This window comes from Procambarus clarkii, chromosome 32, assembly GCF_040958095.1.
Source record: "Procambarus clarkii isolate CNS0578487 chromosome 32, FALCON_Pclarkii_2.0, whole genome shotgun sequence".
In the NCBI taxonomy this organism is placed as follows: Eukaryota; Metazoa; Arthropoda; class Malacostraca; order Decapoda; family Cambaridae; genus Procambarus; species Procambarus clarkii.
The window spans coordinates 37,180,312-37,202,648 of NC_091181.1; the positions used below are offsets into that span (position 1 = coordinate 37,180,312).

General features: G+C 45.4%; 1 protein-coding gene across 1 annotated transcript in view; it reads right to left on the reverse strand.

The window, feature by feature from the left end:
* LOC123759432 (putative neural-cadherin 2) overlaps positions 1-22,337 on the reverse strand; it is a gene marked incomplete in the record, with an annotated part of 421,093 nt that overhangs the window by 252,714 nt on the left and 146,042 nt on the right.

Here is a 22,337-nt window from a genome sequence, read left to right on the forward strand (position 1 = left end):
CTACGCATGAAACAATAAGAACTACGCATGAAACAATAAGAACTACGCATGAAACAATAAGAACTACGCATGAAACAATAAGAACTACGCATGAAACAATAAGAACTACGCATAAAACAATGAATGAATGACAGGGTTCTTAACCAACTTCTCTTAAGCCTCAGCTGCCCTACACAAAAGCCTCATGGGGGTCTATGACAGTCAATCTGCTTTGACTAAAATATCTCTTGCCGCCTCCTTTGTCTAGACTGGTGATTATGTCTTAGACAGAGAGACACAGACCTGGAATACAGACAGCTCAGGCAAAGCGGCTCTTTTAGCTGGTTACTTAACAATGCCTCGTCAGCTAAAAATGCAAAGATTTTTATAAATACCCTTGAAGCATGAACTTGATGTGGGGGGGGGGGGGGGGGGGTAGGGTATTAAACTCGGAAATTCTGCATTGGTGAATTTCTGCTGGAGGTGACCCCTGTTCTTGTGTGGTGACCCCTGTTCTTGTGTGGTGACCCCTGTTCTTGTGAGGTGACCCCTGTTCTTGTGAGGTGACCCCTGTTCTTGTGTGGTGACCCCTGTTCTTGTGAGGTGACCCCTGTTCTTGTGTGGTGACCCCTGTTCTTGTGAGGTGACCCCTGTTCTTGTGTGGTGACCCCTGTTCTTGTGAGGTGACCCCCTGTTCTTGTGAGGTGACCCCCTGTTCTTGTGAGGTGACCCCCTGTTCTTGTGAGGTGACCCCTGTTCTTGTGAGGTGACCCCTGTTCTTGTGAGGTGACCCCTGTTCTTGTGAGGTGACCCCTGTTCTTGTGTGGTGACCCCTGTTCTTGTGAGGTGACCCCTGTTCTTGTGAGGTGACCCCTGTTCTTGTGAGGTGACCCCTGTTCTTGTGAGGTGACCCCAGTTCTTGTGAGGTGACCCCTGTTCTTGTGAGGTGACCCCTGTTCTTGTGTGGTGACCCCTGTTCTTGTGAGGTGACCCATGTTCTTGTGAGGTGACCCCTGTTCTTGTGAGGTGACCCCTGTTCTTGTGAGGTGACCCCTGTTCTTGTGAGGTGACCCCTGTTCTTGTGAGGTGACCCCTGTTCTTGTGAGGTGACCCCTGTTCTTGTGAGGTGACCCCTGTTCTTGTGAGGTGACCCCTGTTCTTGTGAGGTGACCCTGTTCTTGTGAGGTGACCCCTGTTCTTGTGAGGTGACCCCTGTTCTTGTGAGGTGACCCCTGTTCTTGTGAGGTGACCCTGTTCTTGTGAGGTGACCCCTGTTCTTGTGAGGTGACCCCTGTTCTTGTGTGGTGACCCCTGTTCTTGTGAGGTGACCCCTGTTCTTGTGAGGTGACCCCTGTTCTTGTGAGGTGACCCCTGTTCTTGTGAGGTGACCCCTGTTCTTGTGAGGTGACCCCTGTTCTTGTGAGGTGACCCCTGTTCTTGTGTGGTGACCCCTGTTCTTGTGTGGTGACCCCTGTTCTTGTGAGGTGACCCCCTGTTCTTGTGAGGTGACCCCCTGTTCTTGTGAGGTGACCCCTGTTCTTGTGAGGTGACCCCTGTTCTTGTGAGGTGACCCCTGTTCTTGTGAGGTGACCCTGTTCTTGTGTGGTGACCCCTGTTCTTGTGAGGTGACCCCTGTTCTTGTGAGGTGACCCCCTGTTCTTGTGAGGTGACCCATGTTCTTGTGAGGTGACACCCTGTTCTTGTGAGGTGACCCCTGTTCTCGTGAGGTGACCCCTGTTCTTGTGAGGTGACCCCTGTTCTTGTGAGTTGACCCCTGTTCTTGTGAGGTGACCCCTGCTCTTGTGAGGTGACCCCTGTTCTTGTGAGGTGACCCCTGTTCTTGTGAGGTGACCCCTGTTCTTGTGAGGTGACCCCTGTTCTTGTGAGGTGACCCCTGTTCTTGTGTGGTGACCCCTGTTCTTGTGAGGTGACCCCTGTTCTTGTGAGGTGACCCCTGTTCTTGTGAGGTGACCCCTGTTCTTGTGAGGTGACCCCTGTTCTTGTGAGGTGACCCCTGTTCTTGTGAGGTGACCCCTGTTCTTGCGTGGTGACCCCTGTTCTTGTGAGGTGACCCCTGTTCTTGTGAGGTGACCCCTGTTCTTGCGTGGTGACCCCTGTTCTTGTGTGGTGACCCTGGTGACCTCACAAGGACCGTCTTACAAGACATAGTAAGTCACTCTCTCTCTTTCAAGTAAAAAATTAATTGAAGAGGATCACTTAATTGAAATGAAAATATTTAAGTGTTTTCCTAGACAAGGGAGCATCACATCTCTCCTTCCGCTACACCAACCCTCTCCCACACCTCTCCCTACCCCTCTCCCACTCTCCCTCACCTCTCCCACTCTCCCTCACCTCTCCCCTTCCACCTCTCCCTCGTATACATTACCTTCGCTTTGCGTGAGGGGGTCAGACCCATTTATGGAGCCGTACGGAAACTTTTTCCTCTCCATGTTTTACCTCACAATTTTCAAACTTTGGGAAAGCCATTAGGGGGAGCCATATACTAATCCAATTCACAAAGCCATTTATTTCCCATTAAGAGTCTCATATTCCGCTGTGATTGTTTTGTTGTTATTTGTTACAGGAATATGGTTAGTTATGTTTGGTAAGCACAGAGTGCTTGTGTGATGCTTCCTGTTGATTGTTCTCTCTCTCTCTCTCTCTCTCTCTCTCTCTCTCTCTCTCTCTTACACAATATGTGTAAACTAAAATAATTCTCAATTTATAGGTTTATGGAGCCAATAAAAAGGAGAATTTTTTTTCATCACGAGAGATTAGCAGCATCCAGACTCCGAGAGATCGCAGCATCCACATTCCGAGAGATCGCAGCATCCACACTCCGAGAGATCGCAGCATCCAAATCCGAGAGATCAGCAGCATCCACACTCCGAGAGATCAGCAGCATCCACACTCCGAGAGATCAGCAGCATCCACACTCCGAGAGATCAGCAGCATCCACACTCCGAGAGATCAGCAGCATCCACACTCCGAGAGATCGCAGCATCCACACTCCGAGAGATCGCAGCATCCAAATCCGAGAGATCAGCAGCATCCACACTCCGAGAGATCAGCAGCATCCACACTCCGAGAGATCAGCAGCATCCACACTCCGAGAGATCGCAGCATCCACACTCCGAGAGATCGCAGCATCCAAATCCGAGAGATCAGCAGCATCCACACTCCGAGAGATCAGCAGCATCCACACTCCGAGAGATCAGCAGCATCCACACTCCGAGAGATCAGCAGGATCCACACTCCGAGAGATCAGCAGCATCCACACTCCGAGAGATCAGCAGCATCCACACTCCGAGAGATCGCAGCATCCACACTCCGAGAGATCGCAGCATCCAAACTCCCAATGCTCCAAACATACCCGTTTTAACTCGTGCATCCGAAGCACAATGTTAAAAATTAATACTAAAAGGCAATTCCCGTGCTGAGAATCTCGACATTATAGCTCTGAGCGAAACGAAGATTGAAACGTTCGAAAATATCCTTTTTTGGGGATAAATTTCTGTTCCCTGGGAATAATGCCCAGCAGGATGAAGGTGTTGGATTTATACTGATCATTGATAGAGAGAATGGATAGTTACATTAGTGAAACTGTGTCAGGTTTAAAATGGACTTGCATCATATGGGTCAGTGTAGTGTAGTGTGATGTTGCTTACTGGTTAGTGTGTGTAGTGTAGTGTCGCTTACTTAGAGGAGGACTGCAGAATGCTACAGGAAGTGGGCAAAAGAATGGTTGCTAAGGTTCAATCCTAATCAGTGTAAGGCAATGACGATGGGAAAGGGAGAAAGAAGACCAGGTGTCTACACCATAAATGGAAGGCGTAGACACTAACACACTCAGAAGCACACACTCAGGCAGGTTGACATCAGCAGCATATGCAACGCTGGCAAACATTAGAACGTCATTTACGACGCTAAATTAGGACGCTTTCACTGCAATCTACACAGCTTTTGTTAGACCAGTACTGGTATGTGCAGCACCAACCTAAAAATCGATACCTTGTGAAGGATAACACTGAAACTTAAAAAGTGGTTTGACACTAGATTAGTGTCAGAGTTAAGGATATGAGGGTTAAGATATGAGGATAGGCTGAATGAACTCGACCTCACAACCTTGGAGGACAGAGAAATAAAGGAAATATAACAACAACGTACAAAATACTGAGAAGAATAGACAAAGTGAACAAGAAAAGCCTCTTTAGGGTGAGAGAAAGAATGAACCTTTCTCTCTAATGTGAAATATATATTTCACTTCTATCAACAAGTTGATAGAAATGAAAGCTGGAAACGCAAATGAGTTGAAGAGATTTAAGGAAACACTAGCACTCTGTATGGGTCGTTAACTAGTGTAATGTGCTGAAAGAATATGTGGAATTAAGTCACCTCCATATATATATTTAAGGCCAGATTCGACAAAGAATTTGAACATACAAATATTTAAATTGCAATGCAATAGGTATACGATAGACAGACAGTGATAGGAAAATACCACAAGTAGTAGTAGTAGTAGTAGTAGTAGTAGTAGTAGTAGTAGTAGTAGTAGTAGTAGCAGAAGTAGCAGCTGGTACTTTTGCTTCTGATACTTGTTTTGCTTTAGCTGCTACTTCTGCTGATAAAGTAGCAGCAGTATCAACGGTAGAAGCAGTAGCAACAGGAGCAGCAGTAGCAGCAGCAACAGTAGCAGCAGTAGCAGCAACAGTAGCAGCAGCAACAGCACCACCACCACCACCACCACACAAGCCGTGGCGTGCTTGACGACCACCAACACCCGTACAGGGTGTCCTCTTGGTCTCTCTCTCCTCTTGAGTCAGCTGCCTCCTAAATGCCCATTACAGCTCTCCCTCCTCCTCCTCCTCCTCCTCCTCTATGTCTTCCCCTCTCCTCCTCCTCCTCTTTGTCTTCCCCCTCCCCCCCCCCCCCCCCCTCCCCCTCACCCCTCCAGACAAAACTGACCAAGCAACTGAGAAAAAAAGAATCCATTATTTCGTTCGTCACGAAGCTGGTTATTATCTACGAGCTCCGTCGTCTTGTGGGGCGACTTATTTACTTCTGCTGGGAAGTTATTTTTTCTCTCTTAAGATTCGATAATTTTTTTTCCCCAATAGGCCGGCTATGGTCTTCCTTCAATAGAAACCAAAATTGGGAGGTATTTTTGGCAGCCAAGTTTTGCGTGTCTGGGGAGTGTGGCGTGTCTCACCCTTTCTCTTCACACACAATATATATATATATATATATATATATATATATATATATATATATATATATATATATATATATATATATATATATATATATATATATATAACTGAAAACTCACACCCCAGAATATTGTTGCATATTGTCCTGGGGACCATTCAGGCTTGTTCGCATATATATATATATATATATATATATATATATATATATATATATATATATATATATATATATATATATATATATATATATATATATGTATATATATATATATTATTAAATATGACCGAAAAAGTAAGATTAATAATTCTAACACGAATTTTCTCGATCTTTCGTACATTTCTTTTCACTGTTGGTGGTAATTCAAAAATCAATTCTCCAAAATTAATTTTTATTTCTAGTCTACTAGAAATCTAGTAGTTTCTAGAAGTCTAGTAGAAATCTACTAGAAAGTTTCTAGTAGACTAGAAATAAAAATGAATTTTGGAGAATTGATTTTTGAATTACCACCAACAGTAAAAAGAAATGTACGAAAGATCGAGAAAATTCGTGTTAGAATTATTAATCTTACTTTTTCGGTCATATTTAATAATATATGTCTACAGGAAAGACTGCTACCAATATATATATATATATATATATATATATATATATATATATATATATATATATATATATATATATATATATATATATATATATATATATATATATATATATCCGTGGTTCTATGAGTATACTGTTGGCAAGTTCACAGTATACATACCTGTTGTATGTATACCTGGCTGAGTCCCTGTGGTGTATCGGGTGGAGTAAGACTCACATTTGTGTGTGTTCAAATTCATAAATAAATAATTATATAAATTATTAATACGAACTTCATGACAATCACCCATCACAGTCATCATCCTCTCCACCACAACAGCCAACTAACTGCTGGACCAAAACTATATGTTTTCATAATTCTGAATTTAATTATCTCGATGTCTTGAATCCCTATAAGTCCTCTGATCCATTATAAGCCTGATTCCTTGTAAACCGGATCCTCTGAATGTCTGATTACCCACACACACACTTCCAGATGTCCTTCTGACGCGATTCTTTACAAGTCCTATTCAGTGCATATCTTTTGATTCCCATTAAACCTCGTTTTTGGCTAACCTGAATTACAGCAGACCCCAAGAATCTCTCCATTTGCGTCTCCTGACTCGACCCTGATATCTTATAAAGATTATACACTTGGAGTGGCACATGATATCCTATGAAGGATATACTTGGTTAGCTGCTCAGTTCTCTTACCTGATTGGAACCCTTAGTAACCCAAGCTTCCTATGGTATCTTAACTCTTCTCAAAGCATCTCTTCAGGAAGATATAGTTGAAGATCTGACCCACTTATATTATCTCACAATTTTCTTCCCATTAAGTGGGAATATGTGATATTTGGGAATACTCATATGTGATTTTATTTCATGTTGGGACAAGCAGCCTGGGTATATATGTACATTAGGCATATTATCAAGGTCCTCCCCTCTCCAGATCGAAGTATAGACCTTCCCCCAGGAAGCAACAACCTGACTAACTCCCGGGTACTTATATACTGCAAGGTGAACAGAGGAATTAGGTGCTAGAAAACGTGCCCAATCATTTCTATCCCGCCCAGGATTCAAACCCGGAATTCCCGGCTGTTAGTAGAACACGAATCCAACAGTACTACCGAGCCCCCTAGTCTAAGCCCTGCAATAGAGAGGAAACTCCCCCTCTACACACAGCAAGATAACCCTTGTGTGCAGCCCAGTTACCTCAGACACGAGAGTGACGTGGCAAAACAATGAAACAATACCATTAATTAATAGATTCCAACAGCGCTCGTTACGACAGATCCCTCGATGGCAGCCGTGCCAATCAAGTCGTTGTTACAGTGACAAAGAGATGATTGACCAATCAGTCTCTCTGACACTTATCCCAAGCACCCACTGTTCAGCACCAACCCTGGATAATAAACCCATCTACCAACACTCCCACCACCCCAGGATAATAAACCCATCTACCACCACCCCAGGATAATAAACCCATCTACCAACACTCCCACCACTCCAGGATAATAAACCCATCTACCAACACCCCAGGATAATAAACCCATCTACCAACACTCCCACCACCACAGGATAATAAACCCATCTACCAACACCCCAGGATAATAAACCCATCTACCAACACTCCCACCACTCCAGGATAATAAACCCATCTACCAACACTCCAGGATAATAAACCCATCTACCAACACCCCAGGATAATAAACCCATCTACCAACACTCCAGGATAATAAACCCATCTACCAACACTCCAGGATAATAAACCCATCTACCAACACTCCAGGATAATAAACCCATCTACCAACACTCCAGGATAATAAACCCATCTACCAACACTCCAGGATAATAAACCCATCTACCAACACTCCAGGATAATAAACCCATCTACCAACACTCCAGGATAATAAACCCATCTACCAACACTCCCACCACCCCAGGATAATAAACCCATCTACCAACACTCCCACCACCCCAGGATAATAAACCCATCTACCAACACCCCAGGATAATAAACCCATCTACCAACACCCCAGGATAATAAACCCATCTACCAACACCCCAGGATAATAAACCCATCTACCAACACCCCAGGATAATAAACCCATCTACCAACACCCCAGGATAATAAACCCATCTACCAACACCCCAGGATAATAAACCCATCTACCAACACCCCAGGATAATAAACCCATCTACCAACACCCCAGGATAATAAACCCATCTACCAACACCCCAGGATAATAAACCCATCTACCAACTCTACCACCACCCCAGGATAATAAACCCATCTACCAATTCTGCCTTCTAGCTTCGACGACATTTTCATAAGATTTATCAGGCTCTTGGCCGTGCCGTGAGGCGAGGGTAATCCCAGATAAATTAAGATTGTCTTCGGGAAAGGATTTGTGGGTCTGGTCCCCAGGGGAGAGAGAGCTCCCACTTTTGTCTCCGCGTGTAACAAAAGTTTAATTTCAGTTAGTTGGTTCAGACTTTTTTAACTGGTGGTCGTTTTGCTTTTGTTTCTGTTTTTTTTTCCCTTGTTGGGGGGGGGGGGATAGCTCTTGAGTTATATATGCATCGTATTTCACTGCCGCTGTTGTTGCTTATTTTTTGTGGCATTGGCTTTTGAGAACTATTTACCAGATATTGAATTGCAAAGTATTTATTGATTTTAAATCTACTCCTCACGTTGTTGCTCTGTTTCGGTATATATATGTGGGGGAAGTTGTGTACGGGGGAGCGGTATTAACGGCCGGTGAGAGAGCTCGTTACGTAACGTTACGTTACGTAAAGTTCCCCGTTACGTAACGCCGTGCCCCTGCCCCCTCCCCCAGGGGCACTGTGTAGGAATATTGACTATCATGATATAGGGAATATAGTCACAGTAACGTGGGGCGAATTTGGTGACGTGTGACGATAGGGGACCCTGACTCACACAACCTAACTCACACTGAGAGTCAGTGTGACTCTCTCACTGACTCTGAGTCAGTGATAAAAAGCAAGCAACAGAGAGGCATTTGAAGAGCGTCGCAGCATCCAGAGCTGAGGAACACCCAACACCGCCACATCAGGGGAGTAATGTCTGTGAACGACTTGGTAATTAACACCTGATAGAAGAGGTGTCAAACGCTAAATACCCCTTGGTATTGGGGCATGTTTCGACTCTCCACAACACCCCGACATATGAGTGCGTGGGTGTACACCGTCCACCACACACCCCTTGGGGAGTGCGTGGGTGTACACCGTGAGAACACCCCTTGGGGAGTGCGTGGGTGTACACCGTAGAGAACACCCCTTGGGGAGTGCGTGGGTGTACACCGTCCACAACTCCCCCTGGGGAGTGTTTCGGTAGGTGTACACCGTCAGTACACCCACACTGGTATCAGAATACCGGTCTACAGATTCTCGCGAACATCCACAAGCACTTGGACCTGTGGGTAAACTGCTCAGAATATATATATGTAACTAGAATAACAACACAAACGCCATAACTTATTTCAGAGGGAAAAACTGCTGCCCGAGTATTTAATTCACGTTTTTGCCCGTCCTCGGAAATGGAATGACCTGCCTGCAGCCCTGGAGCGGAACCACCAGGAAAGGTTGAAAGGCCGGCCGGGTGGAAGAGCCGGGTGGAAGGGCTGGGTGGAAGGGCTGGGTGGAAGGCTGGGTGGAAGGGCCGGGTGGAGTGGCCACACAGGCAATTCCTACTATAATTGTTTTCGTCTCCCCGAACAAGTAGTGGATCGCCACCTGAATCACACACTTTCTGTTTGACGATTAAATAACATTGTAAACCAAAGCGGGGTAGGATTTACTCCGTAAACCATGATATTGTATTCACTTTGTAAACCAAGGAACACGAAACACTTCGTAAGCAAAGATACAGGATATATTTTGTAAACCAAAACAGAGGATTTATTAAAAAAAGAGAAAAAGGAAAGTACGAATCGTCTTAATGCCTCTCAAGAGAGCACCTTAGATACCGACTCTCTCAGAAGAAGAGGAGAGAGTTACAGAGGCATAAGAGTGAGACACAGAGAAGAAAGCGGATCACCAGCCACAGAAACAAAAGAGAACAAAGATATTAACAACACAGAAGCATCTCTCCCGCGACGCAGAACACATAACACTTTCACACAGACCACGAAAGCTTTGAAGTCTGTTCTGAAACTCCGCCCACATTCAGGAAACTTCTCTTTAATAAAATGTGTTATGCGTTAATTAACAAAAGGGAATTTCATGTTATGAAAAAGGTATTTTACAAATAATTGAATGGAAGATTGTAATGGATTTTGTGGTTGTCTATAGTCGATTTTATTGACGGTTTTTAATAACAATTTGTTTGGTGAAGGTTTAGGAAAACGGAAGTGATGGTCTCCCACTCCTGCCTCACTCACCCTTACACATACGTGGTGTGTCCAGCTGCAGTCAGGTGTGTGTGTGTGTGTTTGTGTGTGTGTGTGTGTGTGTGTGTGTGTGTGTGTGTGTTTGTGTGTGTGTGTGTGTGTGTGTGTGTGTGTGTGTGTGTGTGGGTGTGTGTGTGTGTGTGTGTGTGTGTGTGTGTGTGTGTGTGTGTGTGTTTGTGTGTGTGTGTGTGTGTGTGTGTGTGTGTGTGTGTGTGTGTGTGTGTGTGTGTGGGTGTGTGTGTGTGTGTGTGTGTGTGTGTGTGTGTGTGTGTGTGTGTATTCACCTAGTTGTGTTTGCGGGGGTTGAGCTTTGCTCTTTCGGCCCGCCTCTCAACTGTCAATCAACTGTTTACTAACTACTTTTTTTACCCACACCACACACACACACACCCCAGGAAGCAGCCCGTGACAGCTGACTAACTCCCAGGTACCTATTTACAGCTCTGTAACAGGGGCATTCAGGGTGAAAGAAACTTTGCCCATTTGTTTCTGCCTCGTGCGGGAATCGAACCCGCGCCACAGAATTACGAGTTCTGCGCGCTATCCACCAGGCTACGAGGCCCCCTGTGTGTGTGTGTGTGTGTGTGTGTGTGTGTGTGTGTGTGTGTGTGTGTGTGTGTGTGTGTGTGTGTGTGTGTGTGTGTGTGTGTGTGTACTATCTGTCGCTGTAGGGTCGGGCTGTTAGTTCTTGGACCCCACCTTTCTAATCATCAATTGTCTAATGTACTGATTCCAGACCTATTTGCCTCTATAATATTTACATGTATTTCTCTTTAACACACACACACACACACACACACACACACACACACACACACACACACACACATACACACACACACACATCCCTAGGAAGCAGCCCGTAGCAACTGTTTAACTCCCAGGTAGCAATTTACTGCTAGGTGAACAGGAACGTCAAGTGAAAGAAACTGCCAATTTGTTTATGCCTTGGCAGGTAATCGAACCCGGGCCCTTAAAACTACGAACCACGAGCCCTGTTCACTTGATATGTGTGTGTGTGTGCGAGCAAGAGAGCGCGCGCGTGTGTAAATCACAGACGTACACAGCAGGCATGCAAGGAGGGCGTACACATCACACGTACATCTAAAACAGACACAATAGGCGTACACGAAAAGCATTCAAAGCAAGCACACGTCGCAGTGTTAACGGCACATATACATAGCAAGTGTTGAGAGAAGTCACACGCACACCCACACACACACACACACACACACACACACGCACACACACACACAGTATCCAATAGAGCCCAATAGGCTCAGCAACCTGTACACCTGTTGATTGACGGTTGAGAGGCGAGACCAAAGAGCCAGAGTTCAACCCCCGCAAACACAACTAGGTAAACACACACACACACACACACACACACACACACACACACACACACACACACACACACACACACACACACACAACACAATCAGTCGTACAGTGCAGTGAACCACGACCCACCTCACAACACAAGCTGACCAATCAACCCACAACGAGAGCACAAAACTCCAGCCCTGGACACTGGGCGGGAAGACTGGACACATACGAACACTGACCGCCACACGTCTCCCAACATCATCACCGCTCGTGGTGTCGTCAAGGGAGATGATCCCTTCATGCAAACTGCACGTCCCTTAGAGACGAGGATGATGATGATGATGAAGATGATGAAGAAGATGATGCTGATGATCATGATGATAATGATAATTTGAAAAATGGCTAGCAGGATGCAACGACTTAAATGTATACCCCAATAAAATTTTAACCCTTATGTTACCCGATAACTTATCCTGCCCTTGTGAAAACCCACTTGGATTATCCTGTTCTAGTGAGAATCCACTTGGATAATCCTGCTCTAGTGAGAATCCACTTGGATTATCATGCTCTAGTGAGAATCCACTTGGCTTATCATGCTATAGTTAGAATCCACTTGGATAATTCTGCTCTAGTGAGAATCCACTTCGATTATCATGCTCTAGTGAGAATCCACTTCGATTACCATGCTCTAGTGAGAAACCACTTGGATAATCCTGCTCTAGTTAGAATCCACTTGGATTATCATGCTATAGTTAGAATCCACCTGGATTATCATGCTCTAGTGAGAATCCACCTGGATTATCATGCTCTAGTGAGAATCCACCTGGATAATCCTGCTCTAGTGAGAATCCACCTGGATTATCATGCTCTAGTGAGAATCCACTTGGAAAATCCTGCTCTAGTGAGAATCCACTTGGATTAGGCAGCTCTGGGCAGACTACCTTGTTGGGTCGTGATAACGACAGCAACACAACACAAGTGGTCAAACAATGACACGTCAATTAGAGACAACGATCATGAGGATATTTGTAAGCAGCAAATTACAGAATTTGTATACAACAAATAATACTGAAAAACAGCAACGTGATTAGTAGGCCAAGTTAACCGGACAGGCCAAGTTAACCGGACAGGCCAAGTTAACCGGACAGGCCAAGTTAACCGGACAGGCCAAGTTAACCGGACAGGCCAAGTTAACCGGATAGGCCGAATAGGCCAAGTAAATTGGGTTAGGCTAGCAGGTCAAGTAGGCAGTAGGCCGCGGCTATGATTGAAGGTTGACGGGAATGGTATGAGGCTTCTAGCTGTTGTTGTTTTAAATTTGGCTACTCAGAACGAAATGTCCATGTAGCACGGGCTATGGTGATCCCGTAAAGGCTTCTAGCGTGTCCGGATGGTATAATACTGGCAGTGATGAAGAGCTTGGGAGTGGCTGCGTTGAGTGCAATATGAAGTAAGTGGCGCACCTGTCCAAACTGTAGCGACGCCAGGTGATACTGTCAATCAATTAAGTCTCTGACAGCTGACCCAGCGGCCGGCCGGCCAGCTAACCTTTCGTAACCTGAATCGGACTTCAACAGTACTGTTATAACGGTCGCCCAGAAAACAACGCCAAAAACGGGAAACATACACCGAGATGTGAGCCTAATTTATGAGAGTATATACACGATATAGTCCTGGACTATATCCAAAACAGAACGAATGTGTATATCACACTTATTGACCAACCAGAATACTTGCTGATTGGTCAATACGCGACCAGCCAGTATCCCGCGGCTGTAATGGCCCCGGGGAGAGTGACTGGTTTCTAGCCCAAAAACACGCCATGAAGAAACACATAAAATACCTCTTCCTAGAAACCATGTCGAACCCAACGACATATATACAATATTATTATACACCAGATGCATAATACTTGACATACAGCTGCAGCTGTATGCTGTATAACTGCAGCTGTATACCTACCGTCAGCGCCCTCGTGAGCCTAGTCACAGCGAGAGAAGAAAAATAGTCCATGTGGAAACACCAGCCAATAATGTAACATGTTTCCAATACCATATCTTAATGTATTACTTTTTGCCGTTTGACGCCATTTCAATTATATAACTATAATCCCATGTATTGGTTCAATTACTCAGAAGCGAGCTCTCGCAAATTGCAAGAGTGAGAGGACTGTCATTTCACGGCTTGTGCACAAATATGAAATTATATTGCATCTCTGGGCCCTGAGGCACGGTCACTTGGGGAGAGGTTGGGTCGTGGGGAGGGGTTGGGGTCGTGGGGAGGGGTTGGGGTCGTGGGGGAGGGGTTAGGGTCGTGGGGGAGGGGTTGGGGTCGTGGGGAGGGGTTAGGGTCGTGGGGGAGGGGTTGGGGTCGTGGGGGAGGGGTTGGGGTCTTGGGGGGGAGGGGTTGGGGTCGTGGGGAGGGGTTGGGGTCGTGGGGAGGGGTTGGGGTCGTGGGGGGAGGGGTTGGGGTCGTGGGGGAGGGGTTAGGGTCGTGGGGGAGGGGTTGGGGTCGTGGGGGAGGGGTTAGGGTCGTGGGGAGGGGTTGGGGTTGTGGGGAGGGGTTGGGGTCGTGGGGAGGGGTTGGGGTCGTGGGGGAGGGGTTGGGGTCGTGGGGAGGGGTTGGGGTCGTGGGGAGGGGTTGGGGTCGTGGGGGAGGGGGTTGGGGTCGTGGGGAGGGATTGGGGTCGTGGGAGAGGGGTTGGGGTCGTGGGGGAGGGGTTGGGGTTGTGGATAGGGGTTGGGGTCGTGGGGGAGGGGTTGGGGTCGTGGGGAGGGGTTGGGGTCGTGGGGAGGGGTTGGGGTCGTGGGGGGAGGGGTTGGGGTCGTGGGGGGAGGGGTTGGGGTCGTGGGGAGGGGTTGGGGTCGTGGTTTAGGGAAGGGTGTGCGGTTTGGGGTTAGGGGAGGGGGATGATGTGGATAGAGTTGAGGGAAGGGGCAGTGTTCACTGTAGAGTTCAACACGGTCTAGATCCATCATACATGTAGTTTTCATACATAAGGGTCCCGGTAGTACAGTCGGCTTCGTTCTCGACTCACAATCGACAATTCCGGGGTTCGAGTCCCGGGCGGGACAAAAATATTTGGGCGCGTTTCCTATCACCTAATGTATCTGTTCACCTAGCAGTAAATAGGTACCCAAGAGTTAGGCAGCTTGTTGTGGGGTTGCATCCTGGGGGGGGTCAGTAATTCGACCTGGTGGTGGTGCAAAATGCCTGCCACCACAGGTAAGGAAACCATGCTTGGTAGTTGTGTCACACTCAACGTGGTCCCCTAATGCCTCTTATTCACGTTCCTCACTCACACATTCATCGCACACTCACGCACCTCCCTCCGGCGTTCCTCCCTTCATACGCTCCTCCTACTACATACAGATTATGTCGACTACATACATATTTCCCTCTAACACACGCACACACAGTACCCAAACTGAGGGACATGAGCTATGAGGAGAGACTACGGGAATTAAACCTCACGTCGCTGGAAGACAGGAGAATTAGAGGTGGACATGATCACCACATACAAGAGTCTCAAACGAATTGATAGGGTAGATAAAGACCGTTTATTTAAGACAAGAGGCACAAGCACTAGGGGACACAGGTGGAAATTGAGTGCCCAAATGAGCCATAAAGACAATAGAAAGATTTTGTTTAGTATCAGAATAGTTAATAAATGGAAGTGATGTGGTGGTGGTAGACTCCATACATAGTTTTAAGTGTAGATATGATAGAGCCCAGTAGGCTCAGGAACCTGTACACCAGTTGATTGACGGGACCAAAGAGCCAGAGCTCAGCCCCCATAAGCACAACTAGGTGAGTACACACACATCCCCAGGAAGCAGCTGTCTAACTCTCAGGTATCTATTTACTTCTAGCTGAACAGAGCTAGAACAGGTGCATCAGAGTTAAAATAATTGACCATTTGTTTCTCTCTCGGCCGAAAATCGAACCCGAGCCCTTAGGACTATGACCCCCAAGCGCTGTCCATTCAACCGTGAGGCCCCCATGTGTGGGCATGCGTGCGTGCGCGCGTGTGCGTGTGCGCGCGTGCGTGCATGTGTAAATCACGAAAAAAATATTGCGCCGTCCGGAGTACGTAAGAGAATGATGTCAAATTATCCCTCGCAGCCTCGCTAAAGAAAACGACAGTAATTACTGGGCAGCGCTCCAGTCTTCAGTTCAGGGAAGACCAGTCTATCCTGAAATTAATGGGGCCACTGTGGTAGATTTGCTGGAGGATGCATTGAAGTGATCCGTCAGTGACGCCACACTTGCTGCGTTGGCATGCCTCGCCAGCACCCCACTGTCAGGAAAAGTTATTGCTCGTTGCATCCCCAGAGACAACCCTTATTTCCTAACATGTCCCTGGAAGGAAACGTGCAACACTTGCTTCCTGCAATGTCCAAACACTTTCTCTAAATTCTTAAGACATATCTAGCAAATGGAAAGAAGAAAATACACAATTATCAGTCCAGTAGCCTATGTGCGTTTGTGGCGTAATCAGTTTAATACAATTTTAACTGAGAATTTGAGTCAAACTGAGCATAAGTCATGGTTGGGAGGACACTAATGTTGACTGTGATGTTAAATTCAGGTCATGTGCTTACAGGTTGGGTTAAATTATTGCCTTTCTGGGGTGTGCCAGTGTAGTGTAGCCTCGGAGGAGCTGTTGTAATGTGGGGAGACATTAGCACCTCTCTGGGGTGAACTAACACTGTGTGTCAGGGGAGGGAGGTAGCCTAGTGCTTCTCTGGAGGTGTACTTGCGTTGTGTAGCCTATCACCTCTATGGGGGGGGGGGATCAGGGTGTACTGTATTGTACAGTCTAGCACCTCTCTGAAGGTGTACCTGTGTTCCCCCCCCCCCCCAAGCACCTTGTTAAAGTTGAGCCTAGCACTTTCCCAAGGCATACCACTTAAACACAAGTCGTTTATCTTCCTAATGGAAAGAAGCACCGCTTAGTTCCACGATCAAATTGTCTTAGCCTGTAATTAATGGCTATAATTGCAAATGTGGAGTTTTACCAGATTTCCAGCTGGAAACTTTCTTTCATCTCGGCTCACTGCTTTAGGCTGTGATGTGCCAAGAGTTTTCTAAACTTGTTCTTTATTATTTTCATGAAGCTGGTAGCCTCCTGCTCTATTTTTCACTTCCAAACAGGTAATGCCGTAGCTAGTTATGAACAAAACTACTATAGCACAGGACATGTTTTTTTTCGATTTGTACATGTTAATTATAGTTGAACTCAGAATGGTATTTTATCGTTCATTTAGTCAATCATCATCTTGAGCGGAATTTTTAAAACGCTTTTAGTGAGGAAATGTGTTACATTTGCTTTCTAATATGTTCCAATCTTTGGCTTAACCTGACAAAATGCATCTAGGGAGATTATAGCAGAAAACACATTGATCTGTGGAGTAGCCCTGTGTGTGTGCGTGTATTGGGTTCACCTATAAATTTGTTTGTATATCTAAGAATTTAACTTTAAATAAACAGCTTATAATAATAAACAGAACACACTGATTCCTTAACTAGTATATATATAAAATTCCAGCCATGGGCTTGTCTATGTTAGCACATCGCCTCCGTTAGCTGTGTGTGTGTGTGTGTGTGTGTGTGTGTGTGTGTGTGTGTGTATGTGTGTGTGTGTGTGTGTGTGTGTGTGTGTGTGTGTGTGTGTGTTGTGAGTGTGTGTGTATGTGTGTGTGTGTGTGTGTGTGTGTGTGTGTATGTGTGTGTGTGTGTGTGTGTGTGTGTGTGTGTGTGTGTGTTGTGAGTGTGTGTGTATGTGTGTGTGTGTGTGTGTGTGTGTGTGTGTGTATGTGTGTGTGTGTGTGTGTGTGTGTGTGTGTGTGTGTGTGTGTGTGTGTGTGTGTTGTGAGTGTGTGTGTATGTGTGTGTGTGTGTGTGTGTGTGTGTGTGTATGTGTGTGTGTGTGTGTGTGTGTGTGTGTGTGTGTGTGTGTGTTGTGAGTGTGTGTGTATGTGTGTGTGTGTGTGTGTGTGTGTGTGTGTATGTGTGTGTGTGTGTGTGTGTGTGTGTGTGTGTGTGTGTGTGTGTGTGTGTGTGTGTGTGTGTGTGTGTGTGTTGTGAGTGACTCCTAGCGTCTGCCATTCCCTGATATATTACCCACGCTGGGTGACAGTACGCTATCTCTGGTGAGAACTATTCGTTGCCTTGACACGGGCTTTGCAAGGATTCTGATGATGGTCTTCCTAATGAAAAAACACACATACGACTCCTAGATAAATCTTCGGTCTTGGACAAGATGGCAAGTCATCTCAGTGTAAACTAACATCCTGGGATATTACGCTTCCTAAGTGTGTGCACGCTATGACACAGAGATCTGCTGAGACACAGAAAATTCTGATTTTGCGAAACAAAGTTTGAAAGATTTTCCTTACCAAGAAGTGTTCTTTGATTTTAATATTATTTGATATTCTCTTACAAGTACAAAGGGACATATATCTATAGAATTTATATTATAGTTCATGGTCATTAACAAACAAAGCAACTTAAATTGCTATATTTCACTTGAACATAGAGCCGAGGTAAAGACAAATATGTTACGAAAATCTGAACAAAATGAAACCGTTTTGACCGAAAGTAAATCAAAACTTATATATATATATATATATATATATATATATATATATATATATATATATATATATATATATATATATATATATATATATATATATATATATATATGTAAATCCCAGCCTAGTCTTCCTTCGTCTGTGCCTAGTCTACAAGTATACTCTACTTTAATCTTGGTGTTTTTCCAGGAAAGCGTTTAGGCAACCTTTCCTTTCACCTGATGCCTTAGTTCACCGAGCAGCAAATTGGTAACCGCGAAGAATGTAAAGGGATTCATAGGACTAATACTATGCACTGTACGCGAATAAAATAAAAACTACTAATATAAAAATAAGAACAGAGCAAAGGGGAAACAGAGATGGAAACTACAAACTCAAATGACTCACAGTTCCGCAAAATAAATGTAACTTTAAGACCACAAAATAGAGGTAAACTACAGAAGGTAAACTGGCCTTTATGAGGCAGCTCCTAATATATATTCACCCAAATCCAAAATAATTATGTGTCTATCACCTTCACGTGAAACACTGGCGATCCCGCATCTATAATACCCTATAATACATCAACCCTGTTATACATCTCCCCTATAATACATCAAGAAAAAATTTATGATAATTTAATATATTTTTTAGACGTAATTAATATATATAAACAATAACTGTATTAAATAACGGAAAGTGCACAGGAGGAGGAGCGGATGTTCGAGCCTGCAAGCACGTCATGGTGAGGCCATACACACGCGGGTGTATATATATATACACATGTATTCAAGATTGTGTATATCGATGAAATTCAGTGAATACCCCATTCACCTCTTAATAATATTGGAAACATTTCTTTCAAAACGTCCACTAATGAAGATATTCCGAGCTGGGTTCTATACGGAGTCTTGTGAATGAGGATACATTTTCGGGTTCCTGTTGGTGCTGTGTTGTCTGTGAGTGTCTCGCCTGTGTAGGAGAGAGAGAGAGAGAGAGAGAGAGAGAGAGAGAGAGAGAGAGAGAGAGAGAGAGAGAGAGAGAGAGAGAGAGAGAGAGAGAGAGAGAGAGAGTGAGAGAGAGAGAGAGAGAGAGAGAGAGAGAGAGAGAGAGAGAGAGAGAGAGAGAGAGAGAGAGAGAGATGAGGGTAAGTACCGGTAGTTTATCGTGATCGGGTCTTTAGACAGCACCTGGGTCACCAGTGTGGTCTGAACGGGTCCTTGGTCTTTCCGTGAGGGAGTGGTGAGGTATGAGGGCCCGTGAGTGAGAGGTGAGGTATGAGGGCCCATGAGGGAGAGGCGGGAGGTGAGGTATGAGGGCGAGGTATGCCAAGACACGCCAACAACAGTGTACCGTCTCTCCCACACGGCAATACTCAAGTCACTCGATAATTGCAATATCTGAATTAGTTAAGAGTTGTGAGTCAAACTATAATTACGTCATTGTACCTTGATAATCCTTGCTCTGCAACCCCTTTATGTGTGTATTCACCTAGTTGTCATCACCTTGCACAACTAGGTGAATACACATACACATACACATACACACACACACCCAAGAAGCAGCCCGTAACAGCTGTCCAACTCCCAGGTACCTGTTTACTGCTATAGCAGGGCCATCAGGGTGAAAGAAATTATGCCCATTTGTTTCTGCCATCACCGGGGATCGAACCCAGACCCTAGGATTACGAGACCACAGCGTTGTCCACTCAGCTATCAGGGCCCCCTAGGTCAGCTTTTATGTGTGTGTGTGTGTGTGTGTGTGTGTGTGTGTGTGTGTGTGTGTGTGTGTGTGTGTGTGTGTGTGTGTGTGTGTGTGTGTGTGTGTGTGCGTGTGTGTGTGTACTCACCTAATTGTGCTTGCGGGGATTGAACTCTGGCTCATTGGTCCCGTTTCACAACTGTCAATCAACTGGTGTACAGAATTCTGAGCCTACTGGGCTCTATCATATCTATATTTGAAACTATGTATCGAGTCAGTCTCCATCACATCACTGCCTAATGCATTTCACCTGTTAACTACTCTGACACTGAAAAAATTCTTTCTAACATACCTGTGGCTCATGTGGGTAATCAGTTTACACCTGTGTCCCCTTGTTCGCGAACCAAACGTGCTAAACAGTTTATCTTTATCTACCCTATCTTTATTATCCTCTGATAATTTTATAGGTAGTGATCATGTCTACCATAACTCTTCTGTCTTTCAGTGTCGTGAGGTTTAGTTCCCGTAATCTTTCCCCGTAGCTCATACCCCTCAGCTCGGGGACTAGCCTGGCGGCACACCTCTGAACCTTTTCTAACTTAGTTTTGTGTTTGACTAGATGTGGACTCCTCTTATGTTAGCCAGCCTTGCCTTCGCCGCTGATGTTATCCTTTCGATGTGGGCTTCAGGGGACAGATCTGGTGTGATGTCAACCCTAAGATCTTTCTCGTCCTGACTCCTGAAGGATTTCCTCTCCCAGCTGGTTCCGTCGGCCGGTCGGAGCCGGTTGGCCGAGCGGACAGCACACTGGACTTGTGATCCTGTGGTCCTGGGTTCGATCCCAGGCGTCGGCGAGAAACAATGGGCAGAGTTTCTTTCACCCTATGCCCCCTGTTACCTAGCAGTAAAATAGGTACCTGGGTGTTAGTCAGCTGTCACGGGCTGCTTCCTGGGGGTGGAGGCCTGGTCGAGGACCGGGCCGCGGGGACACTAAAAAAAAGCCCCGAAATCATCTCAAGATAACCGTGTGCTTGGCCTCTGGCTCCCTACACCTATCTTCATCACTTGTGTGTGTGTGTTCGTCTATTTGGGCCAGTAGATCGAGGTTCTGCTTTTGGACCCCGTCTTTCTAGCCACCGGTTGTTTAAAGCAATGACTCCTATTTTTGCCAAACCATTTGGGCTGGACGGTAGAGCGACGGTCTGGCTTCATGCAGGTTGGCGTTCAATCTCCGACCAACCAAGTGGTTGGGCATCATTCCTTCTTCCGTCACATTCCAAGTCCTTATCCTGATCCCTTCCAAGTGCTATATAGTCGCAATGGCTTAGCGCTTTCCCCCTTCACTCCTGACCCATTTCCATATTATATCTATTTTTAAAATTAAGAATATAGTTTGCTTTTACAAACTACTCCTTTAGTTTATTCCCATTGCTCACTACTCTTACGCTAAAAGAAAAATTTCTAACATCTCTTTGACTCATTCATCTAAGTTTCCAGCTACCACTCGTGTCCCATTGTTCTATTAGCATTCATGACGAACATTTCCAATTTTTCCTCTGTCAAACCCCCCCTCCAAGTATTTTATACATCTCTATCATGACTCCCCCCTCTCTCTCTTCTTTTATAGTGTCATCAGGTTTAGATCTTTCAGTTCCTCTTCATAAACGTAATGTTGGGACGAGCCTCGTTGCAAATTTCTGAATCTTTTCGAGTTTTTGTTATATATTTTCTAGATAGGGGGGGAGTGATCCACACCGGGCCGGCATACTCTAAAACTTGTCTTGTGTAAGCGGTGTACAGCGATCTAAATGCCTCTTTATTTAGATTCATAGATGATGTTCTTACTTTTGCTAGTGTAGAGTATGCTGCTGATGTTATCCTGTTTATGTGAGCCTCCGGAGTTAGGTTTGTTGTTATGTCCACTCCCAGGTCTTTTTCCTCTTGTGTGAGTGTGTGTGTTGCTCTCAGCTGCTCTGTTAGCTTAAGAACCTCTCAGCTGCTCTGTTAGCTTAAGAACCTCTCAGCTGCTCTGTTAGCTTAAGAACCTCTCAGCTGCTCTGTTAGCTTAAGAACCTCTCAGCTGCTCTGTTAGCTTAAGAACCTCTCAGCTGCTCTGTTAGCTTAAGAACCTCTCAGCTGCTCTGTTAGCTTAAGAACCTCTCAGCTGCTCTGTTAGCTTAAGAACCTCTCAGCTGCTCTGTTAGCTTAAGAACCTCTCAGCTGCTCTGTTAGCTTAAGAACCTCTCAGCTGCTCTGTTAGCTTAAGAACCTCCTGTATTAAACCCTTTACGAGCTGGGAAACGCTGTCAGGTCGTTCTAGGCCAAAGTTTATCACTGTTACAGAAAATATCGTAGCGCTTCGGGGCTCATAAACTGCTTAACAAATGCACACTAACCCGCCATGATCAGACAAAGATACACAGGTTTAGTAAATGGGAAAGTACATGCTTAATTAATCCTGGGAGGCAGCTAGAGGTGAACCAGGAATTATGAAGGTGATCCACCAGTTTCTGTGAAGACGCAGCCCAAGGTGGTGCAAGTG